Raw genomic sequence first — 19227 nt, forward strand, 5'->3', positions numbered from 1 at the left:
GTTTCCATAAGATCAGAGATTGTAAGTGAAACCGAAAAATACAGTAGCTGTTGTGTTTTCCAAAGTCTTAGAAAATGCTACTGCTACTTTTCATTTTCACTTATGATGCATTCGTTGTACTTTATTTGGGTCCATGACACGTTGAGGCTTGCACAGTGTTATGACAAGAGTGTTCCCAGCATTTTTCATCATCTGCTGTTTGTGTGTTTGCAGATCATTAGTGACACTTCGGTCATCACCAGAATGATCTTAATGACTAAGCTCAGCGGTGATCCGACAAACATCGAGAGCGCATCAGGAGAATTAATAGAACGCTGTTCATATTTTCTTATTAACACTCACCAGTGACAGTATATTGCGTATCTCATTACAATCTTGCCTGTCAAGCTTTAGTTAGACGGCAACTCGATTGCAGAGTATGTGAGTGAAATGAAGCGGAAGTGATTTCCACTTTCCACTTTAATCACAACACTGCACTCACTATACAGTGTATAAGTTTGGGGATTAAAAAAAATTAAAATAAATAAAATTTAGATAGTTTAATTCAGCAAGGGTGCATTAAACTGATCAACATTTATAATATTACAAAATATTTTAAATAAATGTTGTTCCTTTTGAACATTCTATTTAAAGGTGCCATCGAATTGAAAATTGAATTTACCTCGGTATAGTTGAATAACAAGAGTTCAGTACATGGAAATGACATACAGTGAGTCTCAAACCATTGTTTCCTCCTTCTTATATAAATCTCATTTGTTTAAAAGACCTCCGAAGAACAGGCGAATCTCAACATAACACCGACTGTTGCGTAACAGTCGGGGTGTACGCCCCCAATATTTGCATATGCCAGCTCATGTTCAAGGCATTAGACAAGGGCAGCCAGTATTAACGTCTGGATGTGCACAGCTGAATCATCAGACTAGGTAAGCAAGCAAGAACAACAGCAAAAAATGGCAGATTGAGCAATAATAACTGACATGATCCATGATAACATGATATTTTTAGTGGTGTTTGTAAATTGTCTTTCTAAATGTTTCGTTAGCATGTTGCTAATGTACTGTTAAATGTGGTTAAAGTTACCATTGTTTCTTACTGTATTCACGGAGACAATAGCCGTCGCTATTTTCATTATTAAACACTTTCAGTCTGTATAATGCATAAACACAACTTCATTCTTTATTAATCTCTCCAACAGTGTAGCATTAGCCGTTAGCCACGGAGCACTATCAAACTCATTCAGAATCAAATGTAAACATCCAAATAAATACCGTACTTACGCGATTAGACATGCTGCATGACGAATACTTTGTAAAGATCCCTTTTGAGGGTTATATTAGCTGTGTGAACTTTGTTTATGCAGTGATAGAGTCGAGAGCTCGGGAGGGGGCGGAGAGCGCGTGATTTAAAGGGGCCGCAGCCTGAATCTGCGCATTTCTAATTATGCCTCAAAATAGGCAGTTAAAAAAATTTATTAAAAATAATCTATGGGGTATTTTGAGCTGCAGCTTCACAAACACATTCAGGGGACACCTTAGACATATTACATCTTGTAAAAAAATGTTCGATGGCACCTTTAATCAAATATTAAAGGGGTCCTTGATTATGATTTCACTTTTTTAACTTTAGTTAGTGTGTATTGTTACTGTTTGAGCATAAACAGCATCAGCAAAGTTACGATGGTCAAAGTTCAATGCAAAGGGAGATATTTTCTACAGAAATCACTTTTTTTAAGGACTACAACAAATGGCTGGTAGGGACTACAATAAGCTTCTTCCCGGGTTGGTGACATCACAAACCCTAAAATTTACATAAACCCTGCCCCCGAGAACACGCAACAAAGGGGGTGAGCCCATGTTGGGCTGCTTTAGAGAAGAGGAAGAGTTGTTGTAGTAGAGTTTTGTTACCATGACGTCATTTTACGCCGGACTATTTCAAAAACAAGGGTAAATTCAACGCTGAATTTTAAAAGATTAATATGACGGCACATGCTAGTCAACTCCACAGCAACTACAGTACATAAATTTATCCACTAACCATTCGGAAACGTCCAGATGCATTCTAAAAGTTGTAACTCTTCCTGAGTCTCTTCATTAGTGTCCGACTCCGGTGTGAACGATGTAAGGCTGAACGCCGCTACTGACAATTATCATTTTGGCTGCGTGAGATTCTCCTGTTTTGTTGTTGTTGAGCAACCAAAGTGTGAGCTGTTAAAGCCTTGCCCACTTCTGGAAAGGAGGCCGGGAGCAGCAGCTCATTTTCATTTAAAGGGGTTTTTGCTCACACCCAAATCGGGGCAAATTTGACAAGCCAAAATAAATGATCTTTGGGGTATTTTGAGCTGAAACTTCACAGACACATTCTGGCGACACCAAAGACTTATATGACATCTTGTAAAAGGGGCATTATACAGTAGGTCCCTTTTAAGCAGCACAGCTGTTTTCAACAGTGATAGTAATATAAATGTTTATTGAGCACCAAGTTGTAAATTGTAATACTATTTCAGAATATTTCTGTTTTTACTGGGTTTTTGATCAAATAAATGCAGGCTTGGTGAGCAAGAAAGAAAATTCTTTAAAAATGTATCATATATGCTTGTATTTGGATCTGTGTTTAACATGTGGGGAATTATTGCTGATTTGCATTGCGTTTCGAGCTGATGTGTTGTACTTGTGATGGGAGGGATCTGAAATCTGCTTCCACTCTTCAGTGCTCACATATCCCACTCCACTGGGGGGAAAAAAAAAGTGTTTGAAGAGAATGTAATGAAAGTAAGAAAGACATGGCTAGATTAAGAGAATTATGCATAGGTTTTATGTTGTCATATTCCTTCATAAGTGAAGATGTGCTTAATTAGAAAGGCTGTACTTTATTCTACAAAGAAAAATGCCATGTACCTTCCCAAACTTCTGTTTTAGGAAAGTGCTGATTGGACTTGGATGAAAGCATCTGGCATACATTAATTTCTGTTCTCTTTTTTTACTTGATGACAATGTTTCTGTTCATTTGTCTGGAGATTTCTCTCACTTTGAGTGCCATCACAGACTCTCAACCAGTGCCAGAGAGGAGAGAATAAAAGACCTGGCATGAGTGAAAGAGAACTAGGAGAATCATTTTAATTGCAAAAAATACAAATGGTTTTCTTTGCCGGTCTAGTGCTTGCTGCATTAGCATGTAAAGTGAAAAGTCGATGAGTCCCGTCTGAATTGGAGTCTCCTCCCCCAATCTGTCTCAATCATACCCACTTTAATTGCGTCAATGCTATTATTATCGGTGTTATTATTTTTCTGACAGTGATCGCGGTCTCCGCTTTCCTGCTCTCGAGAGGATGCCAAAATGGGTTGTACTGCAGGTTCTGAATCACTTACAGGTTTAGCGTGATATCACATTAAATTAGATGTTTGACACCAAAGTCGCAAGCACAGCGACACAGAACTGATTAAGATGGATTCAAATGGTATTATTTTACTCTGAAATGAAGCATGCTTTTAATAACACACTTAAGCAGACGGTAACACATTAGAGTGCTATGACTTTATGTAATGGACACTTTCATTTGCAAAAAAAGTAAACAGTTATATAAATCAGTGTTGTTTTTTTGGGTTTTTTTTTTAAAAGCATTGCTCCTTTAGAACTAGAGATGTTGCTATACAAGAAGTATTATGTACCGAAGGAAAACGAATAAAAACATTCTGTATTTTCCATTCAAATCCATCTATTTGTTAGTTTGTTAGATAATTTGTTTTCAAATAAAAGGTTTTGATAGCTAGATTTTTAGTAAAGCTTCAATATTTTGTTTTGTTTTGTTTTGTTTTTATAAAAACAATTAAGACTAAGAGGTTTGAAAGTGCACAATTATGTTGCTTTTCCCCTGCCAAACCATGAAATATGTGCAAATATGACCAATGAGTTTGTCTTCTTGCTAACAGCTACATACACAATGTTGCATCACCATAAATTACTAATGATGTTTGCTAGTATGAATTATGGAACATCACTGATTCCACTGGAGCTACTTAGTCTTCTTTTGTTACAGTTAAATCTTCATGCTTTTTTTCATGAAACAAAGACCATTCAAAATACAAGGTTTCAAATTCTTATACTCATTTTGTTCCAAACAACTTTGTCAATAATGTGCTGGTCACTCTTTTGAATGTGAAATGAATGTGAAAACACCATAAAAGCATTTGAAGTGTTCTATGCAACTCGTATACTGTATTCCAGTTTTTTTTGTTTTTTTTCGTTTGTGACAAACAGATCAAATTTTAAATCTCCAGTTGGCTTTGTATCCATTGTGTTGAACTGATGATCTTTCAGACCAGTTTGTGAACTAGATTAAATGATTACTTGAAAAGATCTGACACAAAAAAATATTTCGTTCATGAATATGACATTTTCACATGAGGGTTAGTTCACCCAAAAATGAAAATTCTGTCATTTATTACTCACCCTCATGCCGTTCCACACCTGTAAGACCTTCATTAATCTTCAGAACACAAATTGAGATATTTTTGTTGAAATCCGATGGCTCAGTGAGGCTTCCATAGCCAGCAATGACATTTCCTCTATCAAGATCCATGAATGTACTAAAAACATATTTAAATCAGTTCATGTGAGTACAGTGGTTCAATATTGATATTATAAAGCAACGAGAATATTTTTGGTGCGCCAAATAACAAAATAACCACTTATTTAGAGAAGGCCGATTTCAAAACACTGCTTCAGGAAGCTTTGGAGTGTTATGAATCTTTTGTGTTGAATCATGATTTGGATCGTGTGTCAAACCGCTGAAATCACGTGACTTTGACGCTCCGAACAGCTGATTCGACACGCTGATTCATTATGCTCTGAACCAAAAATATTCTCGTCAATTTATAATATTAATATTGAACCACTATATTCACATGAACTGATTTAAATATGTTTTTAGAACCTTTATGGATCTTGAGAGAGGAAATGTCATTGCTGTGAATGCAGGCCTCACTAAGCCATCAGATTTCAACAAAAATATCTTAATTTGTGTTCCGAAGATTAACGAAGGTCTTACGGGTGTGGAACAGCATGAGGGTAAGTAATAAAAGACAGAATTTTCATTTTTGGGTGAACTAACCCTTTAACCCTTTTCCCGCCATTGACAAAATTTTCCAGCAAATCCATATTTTTTGTGTTATACAGTAGGGGGTGCTATTACGTATCTTATGAAATAGAACAGGATCTCTAGTCTAAATAAAAAATAAAAAAAAACAAGTGAAAAAGAAGCAGAAACAAGCTGTAGAAGCATTGATTAAATATATATATATATATATATATATATATATATATATATATATATATATAGCTATATAAGCTAATGCAGTCATCAAACGGTCAATTATGGTAATTTAAAACTGCCTAGAGTAAAATAAATTAATTAATTTAATTTTAAAAATAATATAAAAAAACACTGCGTGTGTGTGGTGGTGGGGGAGGGGGGGTGTTTAAGGAGTCAAAAATCTTTGGTTTCAAAACACTTGGACCATTTTTATGAATGATACTATTTATTGTGCTATTTTGTAGCTTCTTTTATAATTTACATTTTGTGTTCCACAGAAGAAAGTAGGCCACTCAGTTTTGGAGTGAATGATGACAGACTTGTTATTTTTCGGTGAACTTTATTTCCTTTTATGTTCAAAAACCCACCGTGAAACATGTACCTTTCTAAACAGCCTCTGTAGGCTCAGTTACACTCTTGTTAGGTTTTTTTTTTTTTTTTTTTTTTTTTTTTAAATGCAATGCATTAACCATGCTTGCATTTTAATGAATTGTATTTTTAGGGCTTGCATTTTTATCGACTGAAATTCAACATGGTCATATATTTATGCTGTGAATTCTGTCCAATTTGAACCACTGAATTTGTGGAAGCGATTGAAATGTTGAAATGTTTTGAATTTAAATATTCACAGCATAAATATATGACTATGCTGAATTTCAGCCCATAAAATGCAAGCATGGTTAATGCAAAGCATTTTTTTTTTTTTTCGATTAGTGCAATTCAGCAAGCTTTTATATTTCAAAAACATTTGGCATTAATTAACTTTCTTCTTGTTGTCTTCTTCTTTGTACAAAGCCATCCTGTTTGAGTACTGTGTTTTGCTTTAAGCAACATGTCTTTTATTACTTGAGCTTTGTGCAATGTTCACATCTACACAAAGAGAGGGGAAAAGCAGAAAGTAGATTAGGTATTTTTAAGTGGTGGGAAAGTCAGTGGTGTTTTGCATTCAGTGGCCTATATTTCACACGAGCTAATATGTGTCAGCTACATCCGCTGGGAAAATATGACACTGTTTACTAAAGCACAGAAGATGGTTTATTAGGAACTAGCAGACAACTCAATTAAAGTTCCCCTCTCACCATGTGAATTGAAGCCTCTGGTTTAAAGGGTTTATTCTGAAATTATTCCTGCAAACATTGAGTAGGGAATTCACCAAGAATGAATTGCGCCCGTTGATAGTATAGTTTGTTTACGCTCTTGTTTTAGCTCCTGAGTCACTAAAAGAATTATGCAAATCAACAAGGGGAGCTCAGTTAACATTCAAAGGGGCAGCAAGATGGCTAAAAATATAGATTGTATTAAAATAAGTGTCATTAAGTGCTGTTTTATTAACAAAATATTTTTATTAAATTAGTTACGTAGTAAAATAGCTCTTATTGAAATTAAAATAAATATTTCTTTCATGTATTATTTACATTTTTATTAAATTTTCGATATTTTTTTTTGTGAACTCCATATTCTCATAGCTATACTTGGACAAAAATGTTGAGAACTACAGAATTAGAACTGTTTAGTGGATTCGCCCCTGTGCATTTAAAATGGATGTGTTCTGGGACTCAGCAGAAAAGAAACCTTTTCTGTTTTCAATTGTTGGCTTTTTATGGATACATTTACCAATTTGAGAAATGGTTCCAGATACTAATGCGTCTGTAAACAATAGTCATCTCCATTGTCACTTAGGCAGTCTTTTACCTGCAAATGGTACAGTAATCTGAGATTTGCACAAATGTCATTGGGGATGACTGTGTATTAAAAACTTTTTCTGCCAAAGCGCCCATTTTGATTGGCAGTGTTCTGTATTTGAGACCACAGGAGGTTCAGGTGCTCAATGAACCACAAGTGGGAAAAGAATGCAAGCGGAAGTGGATCGGCATTAACGCTTAGTTGATGGCTCCTGTGTTTTTTCAGACTAAATCAATGATGCTCAATCACACGTTATCTTCATCAGCAGTCTGGCACGCATGGTGCATTTGAGCGCTGCTTTGATGTCGACTGCTCCCGAGGTTTAACTGGAAATTTGCATCCTGATTTGCGTCTCCGGAACTGATCGATGACGGCTGGTAGCGCTTAATGCTAATGCTATCTGTCGCCTCATGGTGCCTTGTGTTTACTTACTGCTACTTCAACATCAGCAGCGTTCTCTAGTGAGCTGATCTGAGGCTTCTAGACAGCATGCGAGACTTTTATGAGAATAAATATCATAAATCATTCTGCTTTATAGCTCCAAAGACCTGAGGTGAAGAGCGTGCAGGAGCGCTGCTACTGTGTCCATCTCAGATTTCTCAGCCAAAGCTTGATAGAGTATTGACTTTTTCTGATTAGCAACAAAAGGGATGTGAGCAGGGTGACAAAAGCCAAACAGAGAATCAGGTTTATTTTTGGACCCAGGGTACATAATTCTGTTTTGGAGTCGTGAAGTCTGGCTTCAGAGGGAGACTGAAACATGACTATCTTTGGCAATCAGAGGCAAATTCTAGCTTCAAGTTTTCTCTTTGTAAGGTTTTTAACAAATATATCAGCACATATATCAGTAGATTAATGTCTGACGAACCAAATTGTTTGGTATAGGTAAATTTTTAATGCTTTTGAGCCTTTTAAGTCTCTTATGCTCACAGAGGCTGTATTTGTAATAGTAATATTGTGAAATATTATTACAGTTTTTTTTTTTAAATGGCAAAGCTGAATTTTCAGCAACCACTCTTCAGTGAGTGCCACATGATCCTTCAGAAATCATTCTAATATGCTGATTTGGTGCTCAAGAAACAATTATTAGGGGCCAAGTAGTGAAGGTGCGTGGGCACCTATTGTAATTGCTGGCGTTCTTATTATTCTTCCGTTTCTTCTTTCCGTTTCCGCTCTGGAAGTCTATGGCAACCCATAGAACTGCAAAACACTGTGTATGTGTTTGTGTGTGTGTGGAAAAACGCACAAACAAATTTTACGTAGTGCTTGTGAAAATAGACATAAGGCTGTATCTCCGCACTGCTTTATCATATTCAGACCAAACTTGGTACATGTCATCACAAGCATGACATGAGTCAACATGCAGCATTTTGGCACAGCGCCAGAGATACAAAAATTGGTTATTTTTGCTTATAACTTCTGAAGGGTTTGTCCAAAAATCATAAAGCTGGTCTTGTTATATTTGGGGCGTCAAATGATATCCAAATTTCTCATGTCAGCCATTTTGAATTTTGTGTTAAAATGCTATATTTTATGAACACATTAGCATATCGTTACACAACTCGGTATGGGTCGATATATATACATCAGCACGATATATATATGAAGAGTTTGATTTCAAAACGTGATAAACTCATTTCTGCCAAAATCAGTATTGTATCTGGTTGGTTTTGAAAACTCATTTATTAATAATGCACAAAATGTGATTTCAGAGGCTGTCATATATGTGAATCAACTTACTTTGTTGTGTATTTTCAATATGAAAAATAACTTTTATATTGATGAATTTATTGCATTTTGGGGAAAAAATAATCTATTTTCATAATAAACATCTCAATCTAGATTTGAATTTTTAATGTTTTTATAACCAAAAGATGCTATGTGAAAGTTTGAAACAGAAAACCATCAATTCATTATACGCTTTTGCAGAAGCCTGGTTTAAGGGTATTACCATTGGTACACATGCAGCATATACCTAGCAGACAGATATGGATGTATATCTGTAAATAAATACTAGGACTTGCACAACTACTCCTTTTTACTAGTTTACTAGCTTTTGGGGTGTGCTAGTTGCATGTTTATAATTTGAGTTTCTAACAATGTTGTATCAAAGTATAGAGAGGGTGGGTGAGATTGTATTTCCTTGAACACAACTAACCTATTTTGGTGCCACTTAACTAAGATGTAGTGTGTACAGGTTGTGTAAATGAGAGAAAGACATGGCAACTAATGTTACATCATGACAAACATTTTACTCCTGTTAACTGACAGCAGAAAAGCTTACATATACATACAAGCACAGACACAGTTCATTAGTCTAATTCAGGGTTGGCTCCATACCAGAGTTTCCTGCTTCGGTACAGTAACTGCTGTGATTCTTTGTTATATCGTGATACCGAACAGATGGTACTGTTAATACACTAGTGTATATGTGGGATGCAGGGTCATAGAATTACCATTTTTTTATCTATTTAATGGCATATAAAATTGAACATAGTACTTCAGCATATTGTGTTTCCAAATATTTTCTCCAGATATTCCAGGACAAAAACATTATCGTAATGAACATTTATTTGTTTGTTATATATATATATATATATATATATATATATATATATATATATATATATATATATATATATATATATATATATATACAGTACAGTCCAAAAGTTTGGAACCACTAAGATTTTTAATGTTTTTAAAAGAAGTTTCGTCTGCTCACCAAGGCTACATTTATTTAATTAAAAATACAGTAATATTGTGAAATATTATTACAATTTAAAATAACTGTGTACAATTTAAAATAACTGTTTTCTATTTAAATATATTTGACAAAGTAATTTATTCCTGTGATGCAAAGCTGAATTTTCAGCATCGTTACTCCAGTCTTCAGTGTCACATGATCCTTCAGAAATCATTCTAATATGCTGATTTGCTGCTCAATAAACATTTATGATTATTTTCAATGTTGAAAACAGTTGTGTACTTTTTTTCAGGATTCCTTGATGAATAGAAAGTTCAAAAGAACAGCATTTATCTGAAATACAAAGCTTCTGTAGCATTATACACTACCGTTCAAAAGTTTGGGGTCAGTAAGAATTTTTATTTTTATTTTTTTGAAAAGAAATTAAAGAAATGAATACTTTTATTCAGCAAGGATGCATTAAATCAATCAAAAGTGGCAGTAAAGACATTTATAATGTTACAAAAGATTAGATTTCAGATAAACACTGTTCTTTTGAACTTTCTATTCATCAAATAATCCTGAAAAAAAATATATTGTACAAAAATATTTTGTACAATTGTACACATGAAATGTTTCTTGAGCAGCAGATCAGCATATTAGAATGATTTCTGAAGGATCATGTGACACTGAAGACTGGAGTAATGATGCTGAAAATTCAGTTTGCATCCTAGGAATAAATTACTTTGTGAAATATATTCAAATAGAAAACAGTTATTTTAAATTGTAATAATATTTCACAATATTACTGTTTTTACTGTATTTTAAAATAAATAAATGTAGCCTTGGTGAGCAGACGAAACTTCTTTTAAAAACTGAATGAATCACTTTGTTTGAACGAATCACTTCAGTGAATGATTCAGTGACTCACTCATGGCTGCATTTAAAATCGCATACTTATAGTTGGCGAAAAACCGTATGTGACAAAAGAAGCGTGTCTGAATTCGCAGTACACATAAAAGAGTATGCAAAAAGTACCTGGATGACCTATACTTCCGGCCAGATTCTGAATTGTGCATACTTTCCTCTCCCACAGGAGAGGATTAGTCATTGGCAATGAAGTGATGTAACTGATGCTGGTAGGTCACGTAATAATGACAACATGGCGAATGTAATACATCTGGATTCCATTCATACATTCAGATAGAACATACGTTTTTAGTGGTCATAAAGTAATTACTTATTCAAAAAAGTACCTTCTCAAGATAGTATGCAATTTCAGACATAGCCATTTAATGTATCTGTCTTATGAGTGAGTCATTGAATCATTCACAGAATAAATCTGTGTTTTTGAATGATTTAGTTTAATGAATGAGTAAATGACTCACCCATTAAAGGATAAATTCAATTCAGAATTAAAATTTCCTGATAATTTTCTCACGCCCATGTCATCCAAGATGTTTATGTCTTTCTTTCTTCAGTCAAAAAGAAATTAAGGTTTTTAAGGAAAACATTTCAGGATTTTTCTCCATATAGTGGACTTCACTTGGGTACAACGGGTTGAAGGTCCAAATTACAGTTTCAGTGCAGCTTCAAAGGGCTCTACATGATCCAAGATGAGGTATAAGGGTCTTGTCTATTGAAACGATTGGTTATTTTCTAAAAATCTGTAAAAATGTATAAACTTTTTAACCACAAATGGTCATCTTGCACTGCTCTGCGATGCGCCACGCATTAAATAATTACGTTGGAAAGGTCACATGTCGTGAAGTACCACAGTAGCGCGGGAAACTCATTTTCTCCTCCAGCTTCAAAGTCATCTGACATCGTTGTTTTACTTTTTTTTTTTTGTAAAGGGTGTTTGACTTGGTCTTTGAATATTCGCTTTGTAGACACTGGATCAGTACTTCCGCCTACTTCACGTGCGATCTTTCCAACGTGACTATGTAATGCATGGCACATTGCAGAGCTAGTGGAAGATGAGCATTTGTGGTTAAAAAGTATATACATTTTTATTTTATTTTTAGAAAATGACCTATTGTTTTGCTAGATAAGATTTGCTAGATTATTACTCACTGAAGTCATCTATACGGAGAAAAAAAACCTGGAATGTTTTTCTCAAAAACCTTAATTTCAACTGAAAAAAGAAAGACATAAACATCTTGGATGACATGGGGGTGGGTAAATTATCAGGAAATTTTAATTCTGAAGTGAACTAATCCTTTAAGAGTTATCTTAGTTAATTATCGATGTAACATGCAGCAAGTCAAAACATAATTATGCATGAATATTCTATATATAAAGTGAACTTTCTTTTATCTGTTGCATAACTGCTTTAAATCTGTAGTGCTGCAATACATTTTTTTTTTTTTGTGCCATAATATTGGACAAAGCTATTCTCATCCCTCATCATGCTTCACAACTTTGCCTCTGTTGCTGTCCTTCAACTTTCTATGCCCTCTCCCTTTTAACACTCTGAGGAACCTACTCACCAATTCCATGTGTTCTAATACCCAAATCTTTTCTATATTGCAGTCACTCACTGCCAGCTTCAGATTGACTCAAAAGTTAAGATCTGTTCTCAGTATCAAAAACATTCCTCCTGAATGAAACGCAAGGCATCACTTCCATCTGTTTTTGTAGCTCTTCCATCATAATACATGCTTTTTATAGAGCCAATAATCTGCTTCTTTTTTCACTTCTACCTACAGCTTACTTTATTGCTTTATTTCAAATATAACAATGAGATCAAAGAGACATGCCTTTGTGTAGGAAGTGCATATAAAGAACAAGCCTGCCACCCGCTATCACTGTAAAGTAGCTCAATAGGCCGGATCTGTCAGATGCTTAAAACAGTTTACCTTTAATGAGAGAGGGGAATTTCATTTCTGATATATGCCTGAGGAACAAGTAGCTGATGTAGCAATGTTGACAATATAAAACTAGAGCATAAGCAGCAGCGTGGAGATAACGTTTCCGGTTATTTTCATGTGAAATGGATTGCGGTGGCTGACAGGGAACTATTCCTGCCAATAGTTAGCAAATAGTGTTGAGCCATTATTACTGAGGCTTTACAAATCCTTTAACCTGCACTTAAAGCTCACAATGTGCAGTTGCTACTGACATTATGAATATTTTAATAGATTTTTTTTTTTCTTTTTTTTCTGAACAGAACATAGAGACTCATCTCTTCTGCATTATTCTATGATTTCTTCTATAAGATGTTTCTACAAATGGTTAATAGATGCCCATGAACAGAAAATCGTTCACCTGAGAAGGTAACCATAGCAACAGTGTGCTGCTTGAGTATTTTTTGTTCATTTAGGATCATTATTAAACAGAATATTGACAATAAATAAATAAATAAATAAATGCTGTCATTATTTATGACTTTATTATAGATGTTACTAGTTTGCACAAAAACCTTTACTTTTCTATTTAAAATCTTGAATGTAGTTTACCTTTTGCTAACTGTTTGGAGTGCAGTGACTGATTGAATTCCATTGTTTAGTTTTATTGATCCCATGTAAACACACTGACTGAACATTTTTCTTTCTTCTTTCTTTTGTCAGTTTGTAGTTTGTGTAAAAACATTTTGGTTTGAGTATGGGCATACAGGAGTTCTGCAAGATATGTGAAGACTTAATGCAGCTCACGGAAGATTATTATTTTATTTTATCCATTTTAAACTCTTATTTTGTCTATTGTGGCACTTTAAAATACAACAGCATATGTTAGTTTCTGCCCCTTTTCCTAGCAACCTAAAGCACTTTACTCTCCATTGTTCTCGCTTTTTGGTTCTGTGCTGAAGTGAAGCACAGCTCACCAAGCATCACACACCATCTTTGGCTTTACCACATTTAAATGACAAGAGTGCTAACAATGCATTTTGACCTTCTAGTACTACTGAAGTGAATTCTAATGTAGTTTAACTCTGAATGTTTTTGCTCTTCTTTATTCTTTTTTTTTTTTTTTTCTCCTTTTCTTGTAGGCCATGGACATTGCCTCCTCTCCTGCTTCTAGGCTGACCATGACAAACTGTCCTGTTTTAGTGTGGTAAGTTACCCTATTATGTCTGTGTGAACTAAGGCTGATTTGCCCTGTGGGGACAAGAGGTGGAATACACAAATATACTTCATGTATTTAATCTCACTTTATTAACCAATGTCTTTGCTTCTGACCTTCAATGACCTAATTCAACCTTACTAATAAGCAAAAATTACTTTAGATTAGATTTAGAAATTTAGATTGAGTGTTCAACTTCCTTCTCCTGTATCCTCTTCTTCTTTAATCCAGAAAGGCAGCACAGCTGAAAGGTTTGTTTCATTGAAGGCTTATTCATTGAACTTTTTTGTTGTTATTAAAAAAACAAACAAGGAAGACCAGCCCAAGTGAGAAAAAGCAACACATTACTTTTCATAAAAAGTAACTAAGTAACGAAATTAGTTACTTTTTTAGGAAGTAACGTCATATTGTAATGCATTACTTTTAAAAGTAACTTTCCCCAACACTGGCTATACATAACTTTCCAGCTACATGTCAACTAGCAGTCATTAGAGTATTAGTAGAATATCTGCTAACACTTTATTTTGGTCCCCAACAGACATTCTACTAACTACAAGTAACTTTGCAAGTACTTTTTCTACTAACCCTAACCCTAACAGTCTGCTTATACTCCAATGAGAGTTAGTTGACATGCAGTTGCAAAGTTACTTATAGTTAGTAGAATGTCAAAAGTGGATTATTGAAATGAACTGTAATCCAATTAAAAGACACCCTATTTATTTTCTTAATGCACATTTCTGTTTTTATTATTGAGTGATTCATCAGTTTACATTATTTCAAAGAAAAAAAAAATGTTTTATTGGTAAACATTTGTTGAAATATGTTCCTCTGAAACAATTTTCCTTTTTTGCTGATGCCACTTTTTTTTAGGCACTGATTTTGCAAACTCACATTCCATTTGGCTCCATTCTGGTATGTCGTTACAATCTCTTATTTTTCTTTAATATCCTGTATCACTCTGAAATATGACTTTAAAGCTTCTTGAAATCACTTTGCTTACAACTTACAAGTTAAACAAAGTATTGTTTTTTGTTGCTATCTGAAGATGTATCTTCAAGTGTGCCATAAAAACAGAGGGTTATATAATTGCGTTGTGCATTTCTTTGTGGTGAGCAATGCAACACTATTTTATATTACAGTGATCTGAAACACGCATCTGCTGTCTTATGAAGTCTATGACAAGCTGACAAAAAAGAGCGTACAGGTCTGTTTATATATGTCATTTATTCCTGGTGTTAGCTCAAGACTCAAACTATATTGGACTTCATGACAGAGTAAGAATTTCTTCAAACATCCTTTTTTTGCCTTATGTCAATTTTTAAACAGTTTATTGTTTGCTAGTGTGACATGTTGTCTCTGAGTCTTTGTGAAAAAGACAAGCAGATGTGACTTCGTGGACACATACACATTCACGCACGCACACACAATTACACTTCAATAAGATTTCAGATGAAAAATGCACAGACGTTTGCTCAAAGGCAAAACACAAATGAATTTCACTCTCACCACCATCTCGCTCCTTATTTACGTCAGAAAATGAAGATGAATTATGCCACTGGGCCAAAGGTTATTTATTTAAGCGCAATAAAGCAAATGCGCATTCACAGCAACTCCAAATCACATTCTCTGTTCTCATTGGCCTTGGGCTCTCTCATGTTCCCAAACACAAGGGGTCATAAAATGATACAATGAGACAAGAACGCACATGTTTGTAATGCATTACACCGAGGCGATGATTATCCACAGAATCTATGTTATCATTTCATACTGACACTTAATATTTCCATGCCCCACCTCACAAGAAACATCTCCTGCCTGCCACCTGAGCTGTGTTTGGCTTCACTGAGCACGTTACATCATGTTCTGACATGCGGGGCTCGTACGATTGATAGCAAAAACCTGAAGCTGATAGACATTGGAGAAAGTCAACCCTGAGACTAATCCAAGCTATTGTGCATCGGCAGATAAGGGAAAATAGAGGAAATGCCACCAGTGCTCTGTTAGGGAGGATGCTGGGATATCAGCTATGGTACTTGTGAACAAGGCCCCATCTGTAGCTTATGTGAGCAAAATTGCAAGAACAACATTAAAGGCACTACTCATTGTGATCAACCGTGATATGACTGCACCACTGACCAACAAAAACCTGGTCAATGGTTTTTTTGTTTTGGTTTTTTTTTTTTGTTTTAGGGGCCAAGCACCAAAGGTGCGTAGGCACCTATTGTATCCGTTAGTTTTTTTATTATTATTATTAGGGACCAAGCACAGAATGTGCGTAGGCACCTATTGTAATCGTTAGTTTTCTTATTATTATTCTTCCGCTCTGGAAGTCTATGGCAGCCCATAGAACCGTATGCTAAAAAGTTGTGAAATTTTGCACACTGATAGAGGACAGTCAGAACTGTGTCCATAGCCAATTTGGAGTCTCTAACTCAATCTCTCTAGCGCCACCACTTGTCCAAAGTTGCACTTCTGTAAATGCTAATAACTTTTGAACCATACGGGCTAGAAACAAAATTCTTTTTTCCTCTGATTCCTTGGCTCATGGTTATTCAACTGCACTGTGCAAATTTTCCCGCCATTTTGAATTATTCGAAAAACCTACTTTTTCGAACTCCTCCTAGGCCGTTGCTCAGATTTTCATGGAAATTGAACCAGATCATCTTGAGACCATGCCGACAAAAAGTTATCAAAAGCTTTTTGATATAACAATATGTTCTCAAAAACTTCAAAATCAGACTTGAGGCTATATCTCCACAACGCTTTATTGTATTCAGACCAAACTGGGTACATGTCATCACAAGCATGACTTGAGGCAACCTGCAACGTTTCGGTGCAGCGCCCCCTACTGGTCCAGAGATACGAAAAATTGATATTTTTGATTATAACTTGTGATGGTTTTGTCCAAAAATATGGTCTTGTTAGATTCAAGGCATCATGCTGAGTCGAATAATATCCGATATTCCCATGTTGGCCATTTTGGCCGTCTGACATTTTGACTTTTAAAAGAGTCCAAGAGTCTGAGTCCAACGGTACCAAACATGCTAGGTTTCAACTTATGGTTTGTTGAATTTTGCGAAAAACCTGGTTTTTCGAACTCGTCCTAGACGCTTCATTTGATTTTCATGAAAATCAAATCAGATCATCTTCAGTCCATTGTGGCAAAAAGTTATCAAAAGCTATTTGATAAACTCAACCATTCTCAAATAACACGCAAATTAATTTAACGCAGAGCACCCAATTTGGACTCATGGCTGTATCTCTGCAATCATTTATCATATTTAGACCAAACTTCATACATATCATCCCAAGCAAGACCAGAGTCTACATGCTGCGTTTCATCATAACTCCACCTATTGGTCTGGAGATACAAAAATGCCAAAATAGCCATTATTTTTGCTTATAGCTTCAGATAGGTTTGTCCAAATATCATAAAGTTGGTCTTTTTCGATTCGGGGCATCAAGCCGAGTCGAATGATATCCAATTTTCCCATGTTGGCCATTTTGGTCATCGGCCATTTTGAATTTTGTTTTAAAATGCTGTATTTTATGAACGCATTAGCGTATCATTACGAAACTCTGTATGGGTCATCAGCACAAGGCCCTGAAGGAGTCTGAGTAGTTCCAAATCAGCGCTACCTAGTGTTTTTTTTTTTTTTTTTTTTTTTTTTTCATATGCTTATAACTTTTGATCTGGTTGACTTATTTTTACGGGAGTCACATCCTTAGCGAGTGTCATTGTCACCTAGTGTTGACCTTGTGTTTGGGTTGAGGACCTGCTAACAAGAATTGCCTTTTTTTTTTATATAATGAAAGAACCACTATAATAGTGCTTTGGATCAAACCAATATCATTTCTATACTGCCAACACCGATTATCACATGTGTAAATAGTTATGTTTAGTTTGTTGCTATGTAAAGGACAAAACAAAAGCATTAATAATCATAGGATTATTACTATATATATAAAGAATTCATCTATTTAAATAGAATTTGTTACAAACAGATTTCCAGGCATTACTTTTTTCTTTTCTTTTTTTTCTCACAGCTGATGTATTTTGCTTGCTTTAAAAGAACTGTCTCTTGTTTAGTAAAGTTTTTTTTTTTTTTTTTTTTTTTTTTTGCAGTCTTTTTCTGCTGCCATTGTTTTCCTTGGATCTGCTTCTCAGTTCCATGCAATTTTAGGCTTTTCTTGGTTCATTCCATGTTTTCTAGGCAACCTCTCTCATGCTAATTCATATTAGCACAGTTGGTTTTAAATTAATCTAGTTTATTTTAATTCAGTACTCCATACAGGTTTTAGTAATCTGTACTTAATCTGTGTTTCAGAAAGCCATTTTTTAAGCCACAATTGACTATTCAAGATTAAGGCCTATCCTCACTTAATTTAAACCCTGTCCGGGAAACCGCCCCAATAAGTGTTTGTTCAGTCAACTTAACATTTCTGAGTGAAATACACAAATTAACCCTTTCAAGCGTGAGTTTAAAATATTCTAGCTGACCCCCCAGAGTGAGTTTTTTTTTAAGGCGACCATTATTTTAGAACTGGTGACGCGTCATGCTTGTTACGTAACACTTCGCAGCCACGATAACACTGTATGACAGATGTATCACTATTATTTAGTTTTTCCTTTTTTATTTAAAATATTCACAAACTTGGTTACAAAGTCATTAAGTATCTGACATGCCGATTCTCAAATATGTGAAAGTGAGGGTGTTTTGTCATTTAAAATCCTTTATAAATGTGGGAAAATAGAGTAAATGCCACCAGTGCTCTGTTAGGGAGGATGCTGGGATATCAGCTACTGTACTTGTGAACAAGGCCCCATCTGTAGCTTATGTGAGCAAAACTGCAAGAACAACATTAAATGCACTACTCATTGTGATAAACATTCAGGCCCTTTGTTTATGGTGGTCTATTGTTTTAAGGCAGATCTATTGCTAGCAAAGACTTAGCAGAGCAAACCATCTTTTATAAAAACTGCATGCTCTCAGACCAGCCCATTAAAGAATGCTTTCAGACGTTTGTCTCTAAAGACATCATATGCATTGAATATCTGTAATTATTTCCTATAATGAGCACTACATACTTCAAATTCCGAAAAGCTGAATGTTTGTTCTGATGATAAACCTTTAAATGCCAAAAAATCCATGGGATTACTTGAATTTTTCAACTGTTACTAGGATAATGCATTTCTCTATGCAGACTATGCAGTATGGCCTTAACTTATATAGTAATTGTTAAAAATGGATTCAAACCCTTCACCTTATACATTTGAATGCTTTAATATCAGTGGAAGCACAAGTATTTTGGTCTGTTTAAATGTATTCACGGCTGAAACATTGTGTTAAACAAGAATGTTTTCTCTTATCTTCTTATTAACCAAGGGACGTAGACCATTACTAACACTCAAGTTTGCGTTAAAATCTCTTAATCCCATATGCTGTTTTGTTCTCAAATTGACTGTTATTATTGTAAATTTCAT

General features: G+C 35.0%; 1 protein-coding gene across 14 annotated transcripts in view; it reads left to right on the forward strand.

Moving 5' to 3' along the window:
• Nucleotides 1-19227, forward strand: part of lingo2 (leucine rich repeat and Ig domain containing 2) — a 374701-nt gene that overhangs the window by 113964 nt on the left and 241510 nt on the right. For 8 of the 14 annotated variants that reach the window (XM_048175945.1, XM_048175951.1, XM_048175954.1 and 5 more), the window contains exon 2: nt 13669-13733. The gene's annotated coding sequence lies outside the window, so the exon portion shown is untranslated. Of the gene's footprint in view, nt 1-12847; nt 12956-13668; nt 13734-14612; nt 14655-19227 lie in introns of those variants that run through there. The other 6 variants (XM_048175948.1, XM_048175946.1, XM_048175947.1 and 3 more) reach the window with 4 other exon arrangements.

Source organism: Megalobrama amblycephala, linkage group LG23, assembly GCF_018812025.1.
Source record: "Megalobrama amblycephala isolate DHTTF-2021 linkage group LG23, ASM1881202v1, whole genome shotgun sequence".
Taxonomy (NCBI): domain Eukaryota; kingdom Metazoa; phylum Chordata; class Actinopteri; order Cypriniformes; family Xenocyprididae; genus Megalobrama; species Megalobrama amblycephala.